Genomic DNA, 18,303 nt, shown 5'->3' on the forward strand with positions numbered 1-18,303 from the left:
ATGTTTCTTTGCTTTCACCGCTCCAAAGAAATCCCTCACTTCGGCTTCCACGATCTTCTTGTTTTCCTCCACGGTCCTTTCGTATGGTAACTTCTCTAGAGGCTTGAGAGATGGACCGAATCTGTATTGCCTCCCGCCTCTGGCTGTATTGCTAGACGCCGGAGCAGACGGAGCGACTGCGGCTGTCTTCTTTCCTTTCTTACGAGGCGAAGGAGGAGGACTACGACGTGCCGGAGCAGCCGGAGCAGCGGCGGGTCTCTCCCGCCCTTGCTGACGAGGCGGAGAAGGAGGAGGCTGGCTGCTTAGGCGCGTCGGCGCAGGCGAAGAAGGAGGCGGAGTGCCGCCACGCGCCGGAGAAGGAGGCTGAGTGCCCTGATCACTCGCCGGAGGAGGAGGCGGAGTGCCCTGACTCGCCAGAGGAGGAGGAGGCGGAGGCGTCCATTTCGGAAGGTTGATGAGCTCCTTGCGCCATAGTAATGGAGTCTTCATAGAAGAACCCAGCCGAGTCTCCCCTTCACCGGTAGGGTGGTCAAGCTCGAGGTCCTCAAATCCCTCTGTTATTTCGTCCACCGTCACCCTAGCATATCCTTCTGGAATTGGACGGAAGTGAAAAGTTGCGTCGGGTTCAGGAGGTCGAACAGAGCCGACAGCCGCCTTGACTTTGAAGTTGTGCCATTGCGTCATGAGGTGGCAATGTTGAGACTCCGTGATAGCATCCACGGGGTAGCTAGCAGGAGTCGTGAAGACAGGCTCCAGCTGAAGCAGCTCAGTGGAAGCCACGCTGCTTCTCCACTGAGATGGTGGGGTAGCTTCGGGGGTAGCTTCGGCAGGTCACTTGTTGCGAACTGCTTCTCGTTCCTCTAGCCCTTGTACCCTTGCGTGCAGCGCCTGCAGTTGGGTCTGCTCCACTTTCTTCCTCCTCTCCTGGCATTTGTAACCGCCTGGGTCCGGAAACCCAGCCTTCCATGGAACGGATCCTGGTGTGCCTCATGTCCGTCCAGGGTGCTCAGGATTCCCGAGGGCCATTGTGAGCTCGTCGTTCTCTCTGTCTGGAATGAATGTCCCTTGCCGCGCTGCATCGATATACTGCTGAAGCTTCTTGACGGGTATGTCAAGTTGGTCGTTCGTCCAAACGCACTTCCCTGTTACAGGGTCCAAGGTTCCGCCAACCCCGAAGAACCAAGTCCGGCAACGGACTGGCCAGTTCAATGTCTCTGGTTCGACCCCTTTATCAAGCAGGTCATTCTCAGCCTTGGCCCAGAACGGCCGGGCTTTGAGGCAGCCACCTGACCCCGTGCGATGGTGATGCTCCTTCTTCACAGCATTTATCTTGTTTGTTGCTGACATCTTCTTACTCTTGTCTGATGTCTTGTGGGCCACAAATGTGTCCCAGTGATCTCTGATCTTCTCATATTGGCCGGTGAATTCTGGTGTCTTTTCTTTGTCGACAAACGTTGTTTTCAGCTCATTCTTCCACCTCCTGAATAGATCTGCCATCTTCTTAAGAGCATGAGACTTGATCAATTGCTCTTTAACTGGCTTCTCCGGATCCTCCTCTGGCGGTAGGGTGAAATTTGCCTTCAGCGCAGTCCAAAGATCATCTTTCTGCATATCGTTGACATAAGACACCTCAGGGTCTTCCTTCTTAGGCTTTAACCATTGGTGGATTCTGATCGGGATCTTGTCCCTAACAAGAACCCCGCACTGAGCAGAAAATGCTTCCTTGGTCCGGATGGGTTCAATCGGTTGGCCATCGCGCGCGATTGCTGTGATCGTGAACCTTTCATCCGAGCGCAACTTTTTCTTCGGGCCTCGTTTCTTTACCGAAGTTGTGCTCGATCCGGAGGGTTAGAAAAAAGAAGAAAGACGAGAGTTAATATGTGTACATACGAAAACAATGAATGCATCAATTAGCTAGTCAGCACAGGCTTAATTAATATATATACCTGGCCGGACTCTGTTCGGTCACCGGAGCCGTCATCACGGTCTCCTTCTTGCACCGGCATTCGGTCACCGGAGCCATCATAATCATGTCTTTCCTCCTCCATTGTTCGATCACCGTAGCCTGCTTCTTCACCCTGTCCTTCCAGACCATCATTTTCGTTAAGATACGACAAGACATCAGCTCCGGCTAAGATTATGTCCCCCAACACCTCTTCTGCTGCCTCGTCTCGTCCATGCTCCATTGTTTCTGCAAATATTACAACATGGCAATTATTATACAAACATGACAGCAGGTAGATATTAGTGGCCTCGATGCATCTCTAGGGTTTGGGGTGGCCTCGACAATGCTTCAAGGATTCGGGGTGGCCTCGACGACAACGCTCTTTTAACTTGGTAAATTTGGGTGGCCTCGGTAACGCTTCAAGGGTTCATATGCAAAAGCCATGGATTTCTTCAATACTTTGACACTAGCTAGGAAACCTCTCGACCCCTGGCGACCCTCGACCGCTCGGGCGATCCACGACCCTCTACACTATTTCCCGACCCTCGACCCCCTCATGTCACGTTTGTCTAGTGTCAAAGGATTCAACAAAACCATGTCTTCATCATTAGGCGAAAGTAACAGGCGCATGATGGTACGAAAATGGCAACGAAGTAACCCTCGGTCCCTCGACGACCCTCGAAGCCTCGACCCTCGACCCCTCGACCCTCGAACCCTCGGCGACCCTCGACCCCTCGGTGACCCTCAACCCTCTACCCTAGCTAGTTCCCAACCCTCGCCCCTCGAACCCTCGGCGACCCCTGCCCCCCCCCCACTCATGTCGAAGTTATCCGGGAGGGGGGTATATCGATAACGACATACCCGATAAAAAATAAGAAAAGGAAGAAGAAGAAGAAAAAAGAAGAAAAAAAAGAGGAGAAGAAAGGAATAGAGGAGAAGAAGAAAAAATATAATATTTTCTTTTTTTTCTTCTTCTCCTCCATTCCTTTCTTTCTTCTCCTCTTTTTTTTTTCCTTTTTTCCTCTTCTTATTTATTCCTCCTCTTCTTCTCCTTTTTCTTTTCCTTCTTCCTAAACTTAACTTAAACTAAAATAACCCTAAAACTAAACGAAACTTCTCCTCCTCCCTTTTTTTTCTTCTTCTTCTTCTTTTTTTCATCCTAAAACTTTATGAACAAAATTACAACTGAAAAAAACAATAAAAGTTTTGTGAACAAAATAAAAATTCTCTGAACAAAATTACAACAGAAAAAAATCATAAAAGTTCTATAGAAAAATGACATATTCTTTGCATATGAACATCCAAACATTTGCATATTCTGTAATAATATGACCAAAAAAATCTATGAACAGAAAAAAATCCTAACTTTTGCATATGAACATACATACATCATCATCATCATCTTCTACTACTACTACAATATGAAAAAAAATCTATATATATGTGAACAGCGCCTTCGTTCGTCGGCGTCGGGGCGGTCGGCGGCGTTGGGGCGCGGGGGGGAAGGGGGAGAGGAGGGGGAACGGGGCGGTGAGGCTCACAGTGCAGGCGAGCGGCGGCGAGGTCGGGGCAGGGCGCTCGGCGTGCGCGACGGCGAGGTCGGGGCAGCTCGCGGCGAGGTCGGGGCAGGGCTCGGCGATGGTGAGGTTGGGGCAGGGCACGTCGAGGTTGGGGCAGGGGCGACAGCGACGACGGAGATGGCGGACGGGGGTGGCAGCCTGGCGGCGTCGATGTCAGCATCGTCGGGGCGGCAACTGCGAGATGAGAAGTGAAAATTTTCACAAGTCCTGCTTATATACCCAGAGCATTGGTCCCGGTTCATAGCACCAACCGGGACCAATGCCCCCTTTAGTCCTGGTTTGTGCCACCAACCGGGACCAATGCCCCCTTTAGTCCCGGTTTGTGCCACCAACCGGGACCAAAGGTCTCTTTTCAGCAGCCCAAAGGGCGGGAAGCAGAGGCCTTTGGTCCCGGTTGGTGGCACCAACCGGGACTGAAGGGTGGCATTGGTACCGGTTGGTGCCACGAACCGGTACCAAAGCACCCCTTTAGTCCCGGTTGGTGCCACCAACTGGGACCAAAGTCCTTGTGCTGCCCCGCGTCAAAAGTTTAGTCCCACCTCGCTAGCTAAGAGAGCTCGAGAGTGGTTTATAAGCGCTACGACGCCCACCCTCTCGAGCTCCTCTCAATTGCAGGCTTTCGGGCCTAACCGTGCACTTTGTTCCTGTGGGCCTACTGGGCTTGTTGCGGGCCTGAATCCTGGCCCATGATTGGGTTTGGAGCCGTATTCAGGCCGTGGTGGCCCAGTAGGTGGCACTTTTTTTGTTTTCCTTGTTGCTTTATTTACTTTTATTTGTTTCTACTTACAACAAAATACTTACTGTTGCTATTTTATTTTATTTTGTTTCTACTTATTTATTAAAGTTTATTTTGTTTTTACTTATTTATTTTATTTTGTTTCTACTTATTTATTTTATTTTCTTTTTGCTTATAATGTTTTGAACAGAAAATACTTTGATAATTTTACTTGATTCCTTTTGCTATTAGAGTTTCATTAAAGTTTTCTAGTTCATTCTTTTTTCTATTAGAGTTTCATTGAAGTTTATTTTGTTTCTACTTATTTATTTTCTTTTCTTTTTTGTTTTTTTATTGATTTTATGTAAATTCTTTTTTGCTTTTAATGTTTTGAACAGAAAATACTTTGATAATTTTAATTGCATAAATTTTATATAATTTTAGTTTCAATAATACTAGTGGTTTATAAAACCTTTTTAGTTGATTCCTTTAGTATCGGTTCTAAGGCTGTTACAAAGGCATTACATTTAGTACCGGTTCTAAGGCTCCCCACGAGCACCTTTAGTATCGGTTCTGCAGCTGTTTTTAGTCCCACCTCGGCAAGCGAGAGGCACTCGCAGCGGTTTATAAGCCCTGAGTGCAGAGACGATATGAAGGAGAGGCGCAATGCTCACCTGCACGTTGCATAGCTTCAGGCCTTGAGGAAGTTGGCATGGTATCATCATTTCACCCACATAGCATGTGCAAAAAAGTTGAGAGGGTTACGGCAAAAACTAGATGCACTTCGTGTACAAAACGGACAATCTCTTTCGAAGTATCAGGGTTTCATATGGAAAATCATCTGTTACAAAGGGATTTCATTTTTTTGAACTTATTTGAACTCCAGACTTTTTGTGTGTTCAAAATGCACCATTCAAAGCCACATCATCAATTTTCAACCCTTTCTTATTTCATTTGTTATTTTTCATGCATTTGCTGTTTTTTTGAGCTATAAGACACTGAAATTCAAAAGCATTTCAAATGAACTCTGAAAAGGTTGAAAGTTGGCATGGTATCATCATTTCACCCACATAGCATGTGCTAAAAAGTTGAGAGGGTTAGGGCATGGACAACACATAAAACCATTCTGCTTGTTTGCCTCAGCCACTTAATGTACTCGGAGTTGTGTCTGTCACCGTACATCCATTGCCGGTTCATCTGGGTGCATTATATATAATTATGCGTGTCAAAAACCATTATAGATTCACATGGATAGATAAGTGACCAAATCAATAGAAGTTCGTCATCATATTAAAACCAATGTACATACATAGTTCAAATTGAACAACATATAGCTCTCCAAAGCATCTAGTTAAACCATACATTGAAACTATGTAAAACCTTTCAATGCAACAACAAATGCGATCATAATCACGACCAAGGTAACAATTGATCCAACGGCATAATGATACCAAGCCTCGGTATGAATGGCATATTTTCTAATCTTTCTAATCTTCAACCGCATTGCATCCATCTTGATCTTGTGATCATCGACGACATCCGCAACATGCAACTCCAATATCATCTCCTCCTCAATTTTTTTCCTTCAAGTAATTGTTTTCTTCTTCAACTAAATTTAACCTCTCGACAATAGGGTCGGTTGGAATTTCCGGTTCAACTACCTCTTAGATAAATAAAATCTATGTCACGTTGGTCGGTATAATTGTCATAAACAATAAATGAACCAAATAGTTATAAAAGATAATAAATACCAAATCCGAATCATAGACAGGACGAGGGCCGACGGGGGCGGATACCAAAACCATCGCACTATATAATAACAAGGAATAATAAAAGTAAGAAAATTAGACAAGTATCTATTTGAAGTAAGAATTTTTTTCTTTCAGAAAGAAGATAAGAACAAGAGGCTCACCATGGTGGTGCCGGCGGCGAGATCGGCACGGGCGATCGACGGAGGTCGAGTTTCGAGAGGAGAAAGCTTAACTAGTGTGGCTCGGGCATTTCATCGAACACCTCATGTGCAAAGGAGGTGAGCTAGAGCACCACAAAGCTCTCCCCTCGCCGGCCAGAAAAAACAGAGCAGTGTGGAGTGCTTTGCTCGCCGGGGTATATATAGCCACCTCATTGGTCCCGGTTCGTGGCTGGAACCGGGACTAAAGGTGTCGGTGTACAAAAGTAGGGGCTCTTCTTTTGACCCCTTTACTTGTGCACGGGAAGTCAGAGCTGCGCGCCATGGCCAAACTTAGCAGGGCAGAGGAGGGAAGCCGGAGAGAAGCCGAAGCCCAAGACAAACAAGACAACGCCAAGACCAAGAACCCAAAGAGCAGAGGGGCGAAGCAGGTTCCCCCGGCAAGACCCTTGCCGGGGCAGCTCGCCCAACACCAGCGGAGCGAGCCACTATCGCGAATGGTTATAAAACTTGTCATGATTATGATTCCCCTTTTTCTGAACATTACTCTTTTATTGTGGAAACAATTTATAGTATTCAAGTCTCTTATGATACTCCCACTATCTCGAATGAGAAGAATTTTGCTTATGTGGAGAGTAGTAAATTTTCTATGCTTGTAGATCATGAAAAGAATGCTTTAGGTGCTGGTTATATTGTTGAATTTATTCATGATGCTACTGAAAATTATTATGAGGGAGGAACATATGCTTGTGGAAATTGCAATACTATCAAGTTTCCTCTCTATGTGCTTAAAGTTTTGAAGTTATGCTTGTTTTGCCTTCCTATGCTAGTTGATTATTGTTCCCATAAGTTGTTTGCTCACAAAATCCCTATGCATAGGAAGTGGGTTAGACTTAAATGTGCTAGTCATATTCTTCATGATGCTCTCTTTATGTTTCAATTCTTATCTTTTATGTGAGCATCATTGAAATCATCATGCCTAGCTAGGGGCGTTAAACGATAGCGCTTGTTGGGAGGCAACCCAATTTTATTTTAGTTTTTTGACTTTTGGTTCTGTTTAGGAATAAATAATACATCTAGTCTCTGGTTAGATGTGGTTTTATGTTTTAATTAGTGTTTGTGCCAAGTAGAACCTTTGGGAAGACTTGGGTGAAGTCTTTATGATCATGCTGTAAAAAACAGAAACTTTAGCGCTCACGAGATTAGCTAAAACGTTTTACTGGAGAGTGATATTTAGTTGATTCTTTTTGCATATGATTACTAGACAAATTCCTCAGGTCCACCAATTTATTTTATAATTTTTGGAGTTCCAGAAGTATACGTTTGATACAGATTACTACAGACTGTCTATTTTTGACAGATTCTGTTTTTAGTGTGTTGTTTGCTTATTTTGATGAATCTATGGCTAGTAAAAGAGTTTATAAACCATAGAGAAGTTGAAATACAGTAAGTTTAACACCAATATAAATAAAGAATGAGTTCATTACAGTACCTAAGTGGTGGTTTTATTTTCTTATACTAACTGAGTTACGAGTTTTCTGTTGAGTTTTGTGTTGTCAAGTTTTCAAGTTTTGGGTAAAGCTTCAATGGACTATGGAATAAGGAGCGGAAAGAGCCTAAGCTTGGGGATGCCCAAGGCACCCCAAGGTAATATTCAAGGATGACCAAGATCCTAAGCTTGGGGATGCCCCGGAAGGCATCCCCTCTTTCGTCTCCGTTCATCGGTAACTTTACTTGGAGCTATATTTTTATTCACCACATGATATGTGTTTTGCTTGGAGCGTCATTTTATTTTCTTTTGTTTTGCTTGATGTTTGAATAATATCCCAAGATCTGAAATTCTTAAATGAGAGAGAGTCTTCATAAAGCTACATAATTATTTAACTATTCATTGATCTTCACTTATATCTTTTTGGAGTAGTTTGTCATTTACTCCTGTGCTTCACTTATATCCTATGAGTAAATGGTTGAATGATTTGAATGTAATAAATCTGTAATTATATATGTTTCATATGCTTATCCCATGGGGAGTAATGACTTCACATATAAGAAGTAGAGGTGGTAAATTTATTGAAGGTTAGCAAACATTGTATTGGTCACTTGAACAATTCATGAAAGAATATTGAAGGAAGAGAGATTTCACATACAATAGACTATCTTGGACACCTTTTGTAATTGTGAGCACTCATTAAAATATGACATGCTAAAAGGTTGATGTTGGACAAGGAAGACAACGTAATGGGTTATGTTTTCTTATATCTGAAATAAAGTATATTGTCATGGATCGCCCAACACGTTGAGCTTGCCTTTCCCCCTCATGCTAGCCAAATTCTTTGCACCAAGTAGAGATACTACTTGTGCTTCCAAACATCCCTTAAACCAGTATAGCCATGAGAGTCCACCATACCTACCTATGGATTGAGTAAGATCCTTCAAGTAAGTTGTCATCGGTGCATGCAATAAAAATTGCTCTCTAAATATGTATGATCTTTTAGTGTGGAGAAAATAAGCTTTATACGATCTTGTGATATGGAAGCAATAAAAGCGACGGACTGCATAATAAAGGTCCCTATCACAAGTGGCAATATAAAGTGACGTTCCCTCGCATTAAGATTTTGTGCATCCAACTATAAAAGCGCATGGCAACCTCTGCTTCCCTCTGCGAAGGGCCTATCTTTTCTTTTACCTTATGCAAGAGTCATGGTGATCTTCACCTTTCCTTTTTACATTATATCCTTTGGCAAGCACTTTGTGTTGGAAAGATTCTGATATATATATCCAATTGGATGTAAGGCATCATAAACTATTATTGTTGATATTACCCTTTAGGTAAAAGGTTGGGAGGCAATCTATAAGCCCCTATCTTTCTTTGTGTCTGATTAAAACTTTGAACCCATAAATATCGCGTGAGTGTTAGCAATTGTGAAAGACTAAATGATAGTGGAGTATGTGGAGTTTGCTAAATCAAGGCTCTGACATAGACTCTTCCTGAAAATAAGATGAACTGTAATTGTCTGATGACTAATAACACTGTTTGTTAGTTTTCAAGAAAGTTTATGATCTATACTTTAACATGTGAATAGCTTGTTACTTGATCATGAGAAGTTCTATGAGTTGAGCCACTATTATGATATATAATAATGCTTGAAAATGTGATTGAAATTATCATTGATCAAACTTGTGCACCTGCTAGCATTCACAGTTCATAAATTCTTTCTTTTATCATTTACCTACTCGAGGACGACCAGGAATTAAGCTTGGGGATGCTGATACATCTCCAATGAATCTATAATTTATGAAGTATTCATGCTATTATATTATCTGTTTTGGATGTTTATGGGCTTTATTAAACACTTTTATATGATATTTGGAACTAACCTATTAACCCAGAGCCCAGTGCCAGTTCCTGTTTTTTCCCTTGTTTCAGTGTTTCGCACAAAAGGAATATCAAACGGAGTCCAAATGGAATGAAACCTTCGGGAAAGTTATTTTTGGAACGGGAGCAATCCAGAAGACTTGGAGTATACGTAAGGGAAGCAACGAGGAAGGCACGAGGCAGGGGGAGGCGCGCCCACCCCCTGGGCCCGCCCTCCACCCTCGTGGGCCCCTCGTGGCTTCCCTAATGTATTTCTTCCGCCTATATATACCCATATACCCTAAAACCATCGGGGAACAGAATAGATCGGGAGTTCCGCCGCCGCAAGCCTCTGCAGCCACCAAAAACCAATCGGGACCCTGTTCCGGCACCCTGCCGGAGGGGGGGGGAAACCTTCACCGGTGGCCATCTTCATCATCCCAGCGCTCTCCATGACGAGGAGAGAGTAGTTCACCCTCGGGGCTGAGGGTATGTACCAGTAGCTATGTGTTTGATCTCTCTCTCTCTCTCTCTCTCTCTCTCTCTCGTGTTCTTGAGGTGATACGATCATGATGTATCGCGAGCTTTGCTATTATAGTTGGATCTTATGATGTTTCTCCCCCTCTACTATCTTGTAATGGATTGAGTTTTCCCTTTGAAGTTATCTTATCGGATGTGTTTTGGTGATCAACTTGCGGGTTCCGCCCATGAACCTATGCATTGGGGGTTGGCACATGTTTTCGTCTTGACTCTCCGGTAGAAACTTTGGGGCACTCTTTGAAGTTCTATGTGTTGGTTGAATAGATGAATCTGAGATTGTGTGATGCATATCGTATAATCATACCCACGGATACTTGAGGTGACATTGGAGTATCTAGGTGACATTAGGGTTTTGGTTGATTTGTGTCTTAAGGTGTTATTCTAGTACGAACTCTATGATAGATCGATCAGAAAGAATAACTTTGAGGTGGTTTCGTACCCCTACCATATTCTCTTCGTTTGTTCTTCGCTATTAGTGACTTTGGAGTGACTCTTTGTTGCATGTTGAGGGATAGTTATGTGATCCAAGTATGTTATTATTGTTGAAAGAACTTGCACTAGTGAAAGTATGAACCCTAGGCCTTGTTTCCTAGCATTGCAATACCGTTTACGCTCACTTTATTACTTGTTACCTTGCTGTTTTTCTAATTTCAGATTACAAAAACCTATATCTACTATCCATATTGCACTTGTATCACCATCTCTTCGCCGAACTAGTGCACCTATACAATTTACCATTGTATTGGGTGTGTTGGGGACACAAGAGACTCTTTGTAATTTGGTTGCAGGGTTGCTTGAGAGAGACCATCTTCATCCTACGCCTCCCGCGGATTGATAAACCTTAGGTCATCCACTTGAGGGAAATTTGCTACTGTCCTACAAACCTCTGCACTTGGAGGCCCAACAACGTCTACAAGAAGAAGGTTGTGTAGTAGACATCAGGCTTCCAGGCCAACTCAGCGAGCACCTGCGTGGTGGCATGCAGATCTTTGTGAAGGTTCCACCACCGCGCCACCTCAGCAGCCTGCCTGCCTACATGGCACGGCACACATCGCTGGCCTGGGCGCGTGTCGAAGCGAGACGGAGCGGCGACGGACGGGACGGGCCTCGTTCCCGTCCCCGATAAAGCTAATGGACACGTAAGTAGCGCATTTAATGCGTTTTGTCCCCTAACGCCGGGCGATAAGCTCGCGCACTATAGACCTTTCCACCTCCTGTGTGCCACTATTGCGACCCCTTTTGCCTATAGAAGGAGGCCCGAGGTGACCAGGAGAGGGATTCGGCTCTTTTGGGCAAGTTACACCTCGTAGCTAGTTCAAGAACACAAGAACACTCAATACATCCACCAAAGCAGGACTAGCGTATTACGCATCCTCTCGGCCCGAACCTGGGTAAACAATTCGTGTACTTGCTGTTAGACCTGCTCTTCTCACAACCCCGCGCCCGCCAACCGCAGAAGGGATTCCAGTGATCCCATAGGTGTTGTTTCCCCGAAAAAAGGCTACCCTTCTATCCCGGTTCTAGGCACGAACCGTGACCAATGGTTGTGGGCTAGGAGCGAGGACCATTGGTCTCGGTTCGTGCCTATAACCGAGACAAATGGGTCCCCAAGAACCGGGACAAATGCCTCCCGAGGCCCGGCCGGCCCCCTGGGCACACGAACCGGGACGTATGCCCCCCATGGGTCCCGGTTCGTGACAGAACCGGGACTAATGGGCTTACCAGGCCCCAACCAAAGCCCTGTTTTCTACTAGTGTCCGAATCATTAGAGATCGATACGCTGACTTTACGGTATAATTTCCGGTGTTCTCGAAATCCCAAACCACAACCCTCCCCTTCTTAGAGGAATATTAAGTATTGCGTCGGCATCGGGGGGTATGAATGACTCCTTGATAATTTCAGATTTCCACGTCGAGTTCTCAACATCAATGATATTTGACACTGTATTAATCTGGGAAGTCCCAGCCTTGCAACAGGTAACATCGTGATCGTACTTGGAATCCACTTGTCCGTCCAAATATTAACAGTCATACCATTTGATTCGTTTGATCAGTTCGTTGTTCAAAGCTTTCCTCGCATGGATTATAGCCCGCCAAGTCGCAGAGGAATGTTTAGGCATAGTACCTTGCATAAAATCACATGAAGGAAAATATTCTCCTTTCAAGACACATGAACATAGAGAGTTGGGATCCGTGATCAATCTCCATCTGTGCTTGCCGAGGAGAGTAGTGTTAAACATCTCCAGGCCTCGGAACCTCATCCCTCCCATTACTTTAGGTTTGCTAGCGCATCCCAAGAAATTCAATGCAAGGATCGACGATCAAGGGAGCTGCTCCACCAGTACTTGGCCATGTACGATACCAGACTTTTGCACACTTTCTTGGTTAACTTGAAGCATGTCATACTGAAAGTTGGTATTGCCATAGCGATAGCTTTCAACCGCACCTGCACAAGAGATCATTCTCTCTGACCCAACTTGGAGTTTGCTTTGGACATCGTAACCCTAACATAACACCTACTCATCGTAAGATTCCTGCAACATGAGACGTTGCAGCCATGTAGGTCAGTACATTGAATATACTGGCAATTTCACACTGTAGAGCAAAGCTGAATAATGGCTATCACTACATGCATATTTGGCTAGTGGAGGCTCTAAGTTTAATTTTTGCATAAAGCTAATTTTTCCCTACAACAAAGGAATATATTTTATTTAACTACAAAGTTTGTTGAAAATATTGAGAAGGTAACCCCAACTCAAACCCAAAATAATATTTAATAAACCGACAAATTAATTAAGTAAAGTGATGAGATCAACAATAATAATTCAAATACCAGATACTTAAGATGTCCATAATCAGGGACACGGCTAATCATGATTAGTTTGTACACTCTGCAGAGGTTTGCGCACTTTTCCCCACAAGACTCGATCTCCTCCGTTGAATTTCTCGCACTACATGATGTTTGAGAACCGGATGATCGAGACACAGTCTTTCTGAAGAGGTCCCCTTAACCGATAGATAGGCCGGTACACCTACAATTCCCTACATCTGCTAGCCCATCATGGAAAGGTTTCCCACAACTTACTCAGCTATGCCAGAGCCCATAATGGCTTGTGGCTGCAAACGGAAGTTTCTAGCATGAAAACTCTTATGATCCCTTTGAGCCTGGGTGGCGAACCATAAGAAAATCACACGGATACCCCGAGATCTCCTTGGACAACACTGGATTCCCCAGGTGCCCACAAACCAATCCACCCAGATGTGTATTAAAGTAGCCACCTTAAGTTAAACCTTAGTTAACAATAACTCTCACATCTTTCATGAATTCTCTCAACCAATCCACGTCTACGAGCATAGCATAGCAGTATAAGCATAACGTAGTAAATACCCAGGGTTTAATATAGGACAATAGGTACTACCTCATCAACTACTTCCCAATACCCACATGTTAATCAAATCCTACTCATGCAATGTTTGAGGGTTGAAATTAATGCATAAAAACTGGGTAATAAAGGGATATGATCAAAGTGTTACTTGCCTTGTACTGTTGATGAAGATGATTCGCACTCATAACTCCTGATAGTTCTACTCGTCACACTCCGGTCAATTTATCGTGAGCAAGCAATTGCATACATAAGCACTCATGCAAAAGAATCGAAGAAAAGAACTCGGAAAATTTCGAAAACAAGCAATTAACTCGTGCAACAGAAAACAATTTCTAACAGTACCAAAATTGGGTGGATTTGGTCTTATCAGAAAGTTTAGGTCAAGAGCTTCAATTACCAAAAAGAATCAATTAAATCGGAGTTATAAAACTCAAGTTATGAACAAAAGAAATTTGAAATCAAATCTGTTTGAAATGAAAATTTATTCTTTCAAAAATATGTTTAAGTTGTTTTACTGGATAGAGGGGAACATGACGAAGAAGTGGGCATTGATTTTGTTGCATTTGGACAAATCAGTAAAAAGTAGCGAAGGTTTGAAGATCACGTGCTAAACTATAAATAAACTAATTGCATATAGGTCCCTGACCGAAACTAAAACAGAAAAAGAAAAATCTAACTGACGAACGTTCGCTACAAAATCCTAACGAACAAAAAATGTTCGCTAAAACAACCAAAACTGAAAACGTTCACTAAATAACTAAACCTAAAAAAACAGAAAAACCGAAACTTACCGAAACTAAATTGGCGAAACCCTAACAAAGCGATCTAGGTTTTTTTACCTAAAAACCGGTGAGAGGCGATGGCAGCTCCGGCGAGTCCAGGCGATGGCGGCGGACTCCAGGGCGTGCGGGCAGAGGCTAGGGCGGCGTGCGGGAGCGGTGTGCTACGCGGGGCGACGCGAAGCGGCGACGACAGGCGGCGCTGGGCTGCGATTTCGGGCGGCGGTGGAGATGCAGCGGCGAGTGCGGCGAGCGTCGGCAGGCAACGACAGCGATGGTGATGCAAGGCGGCGGCGCGAGCTGCGGAGGAGGAGAGGGAGGTCTGGCCTCGGCTTTTAAACGCCAGGGGTCCTCGGGAGGCGTGGGCGAGGGGCAAGGCGCGGCGGCGCCGGACTCCGGGAGAGTCCCGGTCGGGCACGGGGAAGAAGGCGGCGGCGGCACTGGGCCGGCTGGGCTTTAGCCCAGTTCGGTGGCCCGAAAACATTTTTTAAAACAATTTTTTTACAGACAATAAGAATAAAGTAAAACCAAATAAAATAAAAATATGTTATAGGCATATAATATATCGAAATTTTCCAAAAAATATTTTCTACAACTTGACATTTTTCTAGCGTATAATAAAGCAAAGAGTGCTACTGGTATAATAAAACCCAACAAAAATCATTTTAAAAATACAAAATGATTTCAAATTTATTTCTCTCCAAATTTTTTATGTAGGAAATCATTTTACACTATTTTCCTTCAATTTTATTTTTAGAGAAAAATAATTTGAATAAAATCCAAATAACCCTAATTAAAAATAATTTCCAAGGGACTTTCAATTTGATTCTTTTAAACTCCCAACTCATATTTCATATGATTTGAAGAAGTCATTTTATCTTCTCTCCTGAAAATTATTGAGTTGCATAAAGTTTCTGAATTGGAAATATTTCCAAATGGAATTCAAATATTTTCAAAAACCCTTTTCATTTTAAAATGGAAGGAGTCATGTTATCTTCTCTCTAGGGTTTTGTATTTGAAAATAATTTGAATTCATGGAGATCATAAATGCAAGATGAAAGTTTGGGAAAGTCCTTTTACTCCCCCTCATTCAACTTTCATAAGGCTTTCAAATTTCACTCAATTTCACACATGCAACACACCACAATCAAACAATCAATCAAAATTATTTATTTAGTATAACATTTCAAAATTTAGAATTTTAGGATGTTACACCTACCCACAGCCGTAGGTAGACCAATGTACCGCTCACTAAACGCTTCGACATTGATATTCAGAATTTGTTTCAATTCGTGCCGAAGTTGATCTGAAGTGTTTGTGCTGAAGTAAATGGAACTATTTTCCTTGTTCATATTTTGTCTGAGCATTCCTCGTATATTCGCAAGATTTCATTCAGTCGATACCCACTTCAAGTTTTGGCCTGCATTAAAATTAGACTATCGTCTGCGAACAATAAGTGATTTATCCTAGGCGAACGAATACCTACCAGGATTCCTTTGTCAACATATGCTCCACCATACATATTCAGGAGGGATTTAAAACCTTCCACACATGAAAAGAGTAGATATGGCGATATATGGTCATCTTGTTGCAAACCACACGACGGGGTGAAAAAAGGTAGCAGCTCGCCATTGACACGCACCGCAAACCGCACTGAATTCACGCATTTTAATATCAACCGAACAAAACTCTGCCCCAAAACCAAGCTTCAACATGATTGCCTTGAGATAATGCCATTCAACTTTATCATATGCCTTCATCATGTCAAGCTTCACTGCACACACCACATTGCCTCCTGTTTTATCCTCTTCATTGCATGCACACTCTGATGCACAATTAACACATTGTCAGGGATCAAGCGTCCAAGGAAAATGCACTGTATTCTTCCCCTATAACTTCATCAAGACATCTCCTTATCCGATTTGTAATAGCTTTATACGCGATCTTGTATAGAACTGAATATAAAGATATCGGGCAATACTGTGTATCTGTAGCTTATTAAAGTAATGGACGTGTCATTAAAACCCACTGGTAGTTCTCCTCCATTTAAAAAGTCAAGCACAGCCGCGACAATATCATCTTTCGCAATTTTCTAATTTCTCTGATAGAAACCCGTTGTAAACACCTCGACTCCTGGTGCTTTCGATGGAGCCATCTGAAAATGAGCTTGCCTAACCTCATCTTCTGTGAATGGCTTCTGTAGCTCATTATTCATCGCCTCCGTGACCCAGGACGGCACTACTTGCAGCAGTTGATCCATCTGCTGAAAACCTCTAGAAGTATACAACGATTGATAGAAGGGCTGAACTTCTGCCCGATCCACATCCAATCTGCACAAACAGAACCATCAGACTGCTATAGTCCTTCAATCCTATTCATGCGCTTTCGCTGGGAAGCTTGAGCATGAAAGTAGCCCATGTTTCTGTCTCTCCCGTGAGGGCATTATACACGAGATCTCTGAAAAATCCATATCTCCTCTTGTTTTATCATCATCCACAGTTGTTTGCTAATTGCTTTTTCCTCTTCCGCCAGCCCATTCCCAACTGAACTCGACATCAACCGCACAAGTTTTCCCCTGAGCTAGCGTACTTTGCGCGTGAGAGAACCAAACTCTTTGCCCCCCACACCGCCAGATTGCCCTGCAACACAGTAAGGGCTTGAGTTATCCCTTGACGGCCCTATCAACTAGCACCTCTTTGCCAATTATCAAGTTTCAATTTATCATAGTCAACGTTCGTTTGCCAAACATCTTCATACCTAAACTATTTAGGTCCCCGAGTACCCTTAGAACACAGGCGCTCCCGGAGATCAGCAAACACAAAACAGTGATCTGACTCCGTAGCTACAATATGACGGACTTTTATATGTTCAAACATGTTCATGAAAGCCGCATTTCCAAAATCCCTATGAAGTCGGGCTTTTAACATTTGATCCTCCAGACTACCTATTATCCCATGTACTAGTGGACCCGTTGTGCCAAATGGTGCAGAGACCTACTGATTCCATGTTAGCGATGAAATGAAATCCATGGTTTTGTAAATTTTGTTACGGGAAAACACATAAGACAGCAAATTTAATCTCTCTTAGTTGGGAAAAACGGGGTCTTGTTGTTTACAATAGATGTATATACACATTTAAATGTGGTAGCATAGAGTTCTATTTGAAACAAAATCTATGTAACAAATCTGATCCCCTTTAGTATGAAACAGCGGTATTGTTGTCTATAATGAGATGTATATATACACGTTCTAATTTGGTAGCAAAGTCACATTCAAAATCATGTTGCTGAAATTACGTGATTCTTTTTGAATCCATGTGCGCATTGTAAAAACACTTGTATTGGTTGTTTTGGTTATGATCATGCACATATATACGGTAATAAATTTAACCCCTTTAATAAAAATAATATAGGTTTGTTGTCTACAATAAGATGCGCATGCACATTTTACTTTGGTAGCGTGTAGTCTCATTGAAAACCACATTGAGTTGAAAAGATATGTATTTTTCAATAATCTTCTGTTTGAGCAAGTACACACGGTAAGAATTTAGACCCTTCTATAAATAAAAAAGACATATCTTTTTGCCTAAGAATATATGTCTTTTTTATATATGGTATCCGGAAGAGAAGGCAGTTGATATTATTAACATGTGGATCGTGGGGAATGGCGAGATGCCATATTGGGGTTCATAACATGAATAGAAGAACATTAATTTAATGCCACTAATCTACAGAAGGAAAGAAATGCCTGAACACCCTTAAGAAAGGCCATGATTATGCACGACGTGTTTCGAAACGAGAAGTTATTTTGTCGTCGAAAGAAAAAAGATGTAGCACAAACCTTTTTCTGATACGTTCAACTCGGCCCTCAAGTACAGTTGCAACATCTACACAAGCACCAGTCCCACAAGCAACAGTTTATTTTTGTAACATATGAAGATAATGCTGGGAGGGAAAGGATTTCTCATGTTCAAGCGCAATGGATATCCTACAAAATTTAATGAAGATCAAGGGGATATCAGTTATACCAGCACCGCGCTGCCAAACTAACATTTTGAGGTGAGAGCGAGACAAGACCTGAACAAATTATGCAGAAA

Source organism: Triticum aestivum, chromosome 3D (genome assembly GCF_018294505.1).
Source record: "Triticum aestivum cultivar Chinese Spring chromosome 3D, IWGSC CS RefSeq v2.1, whole genome shotgun sequence".
NCBI lineage: Eukaryota > Viridiplantae > Streptophyta > Magnoliopsida > Poales > Poaceae > Triticum > Triticum aestivum.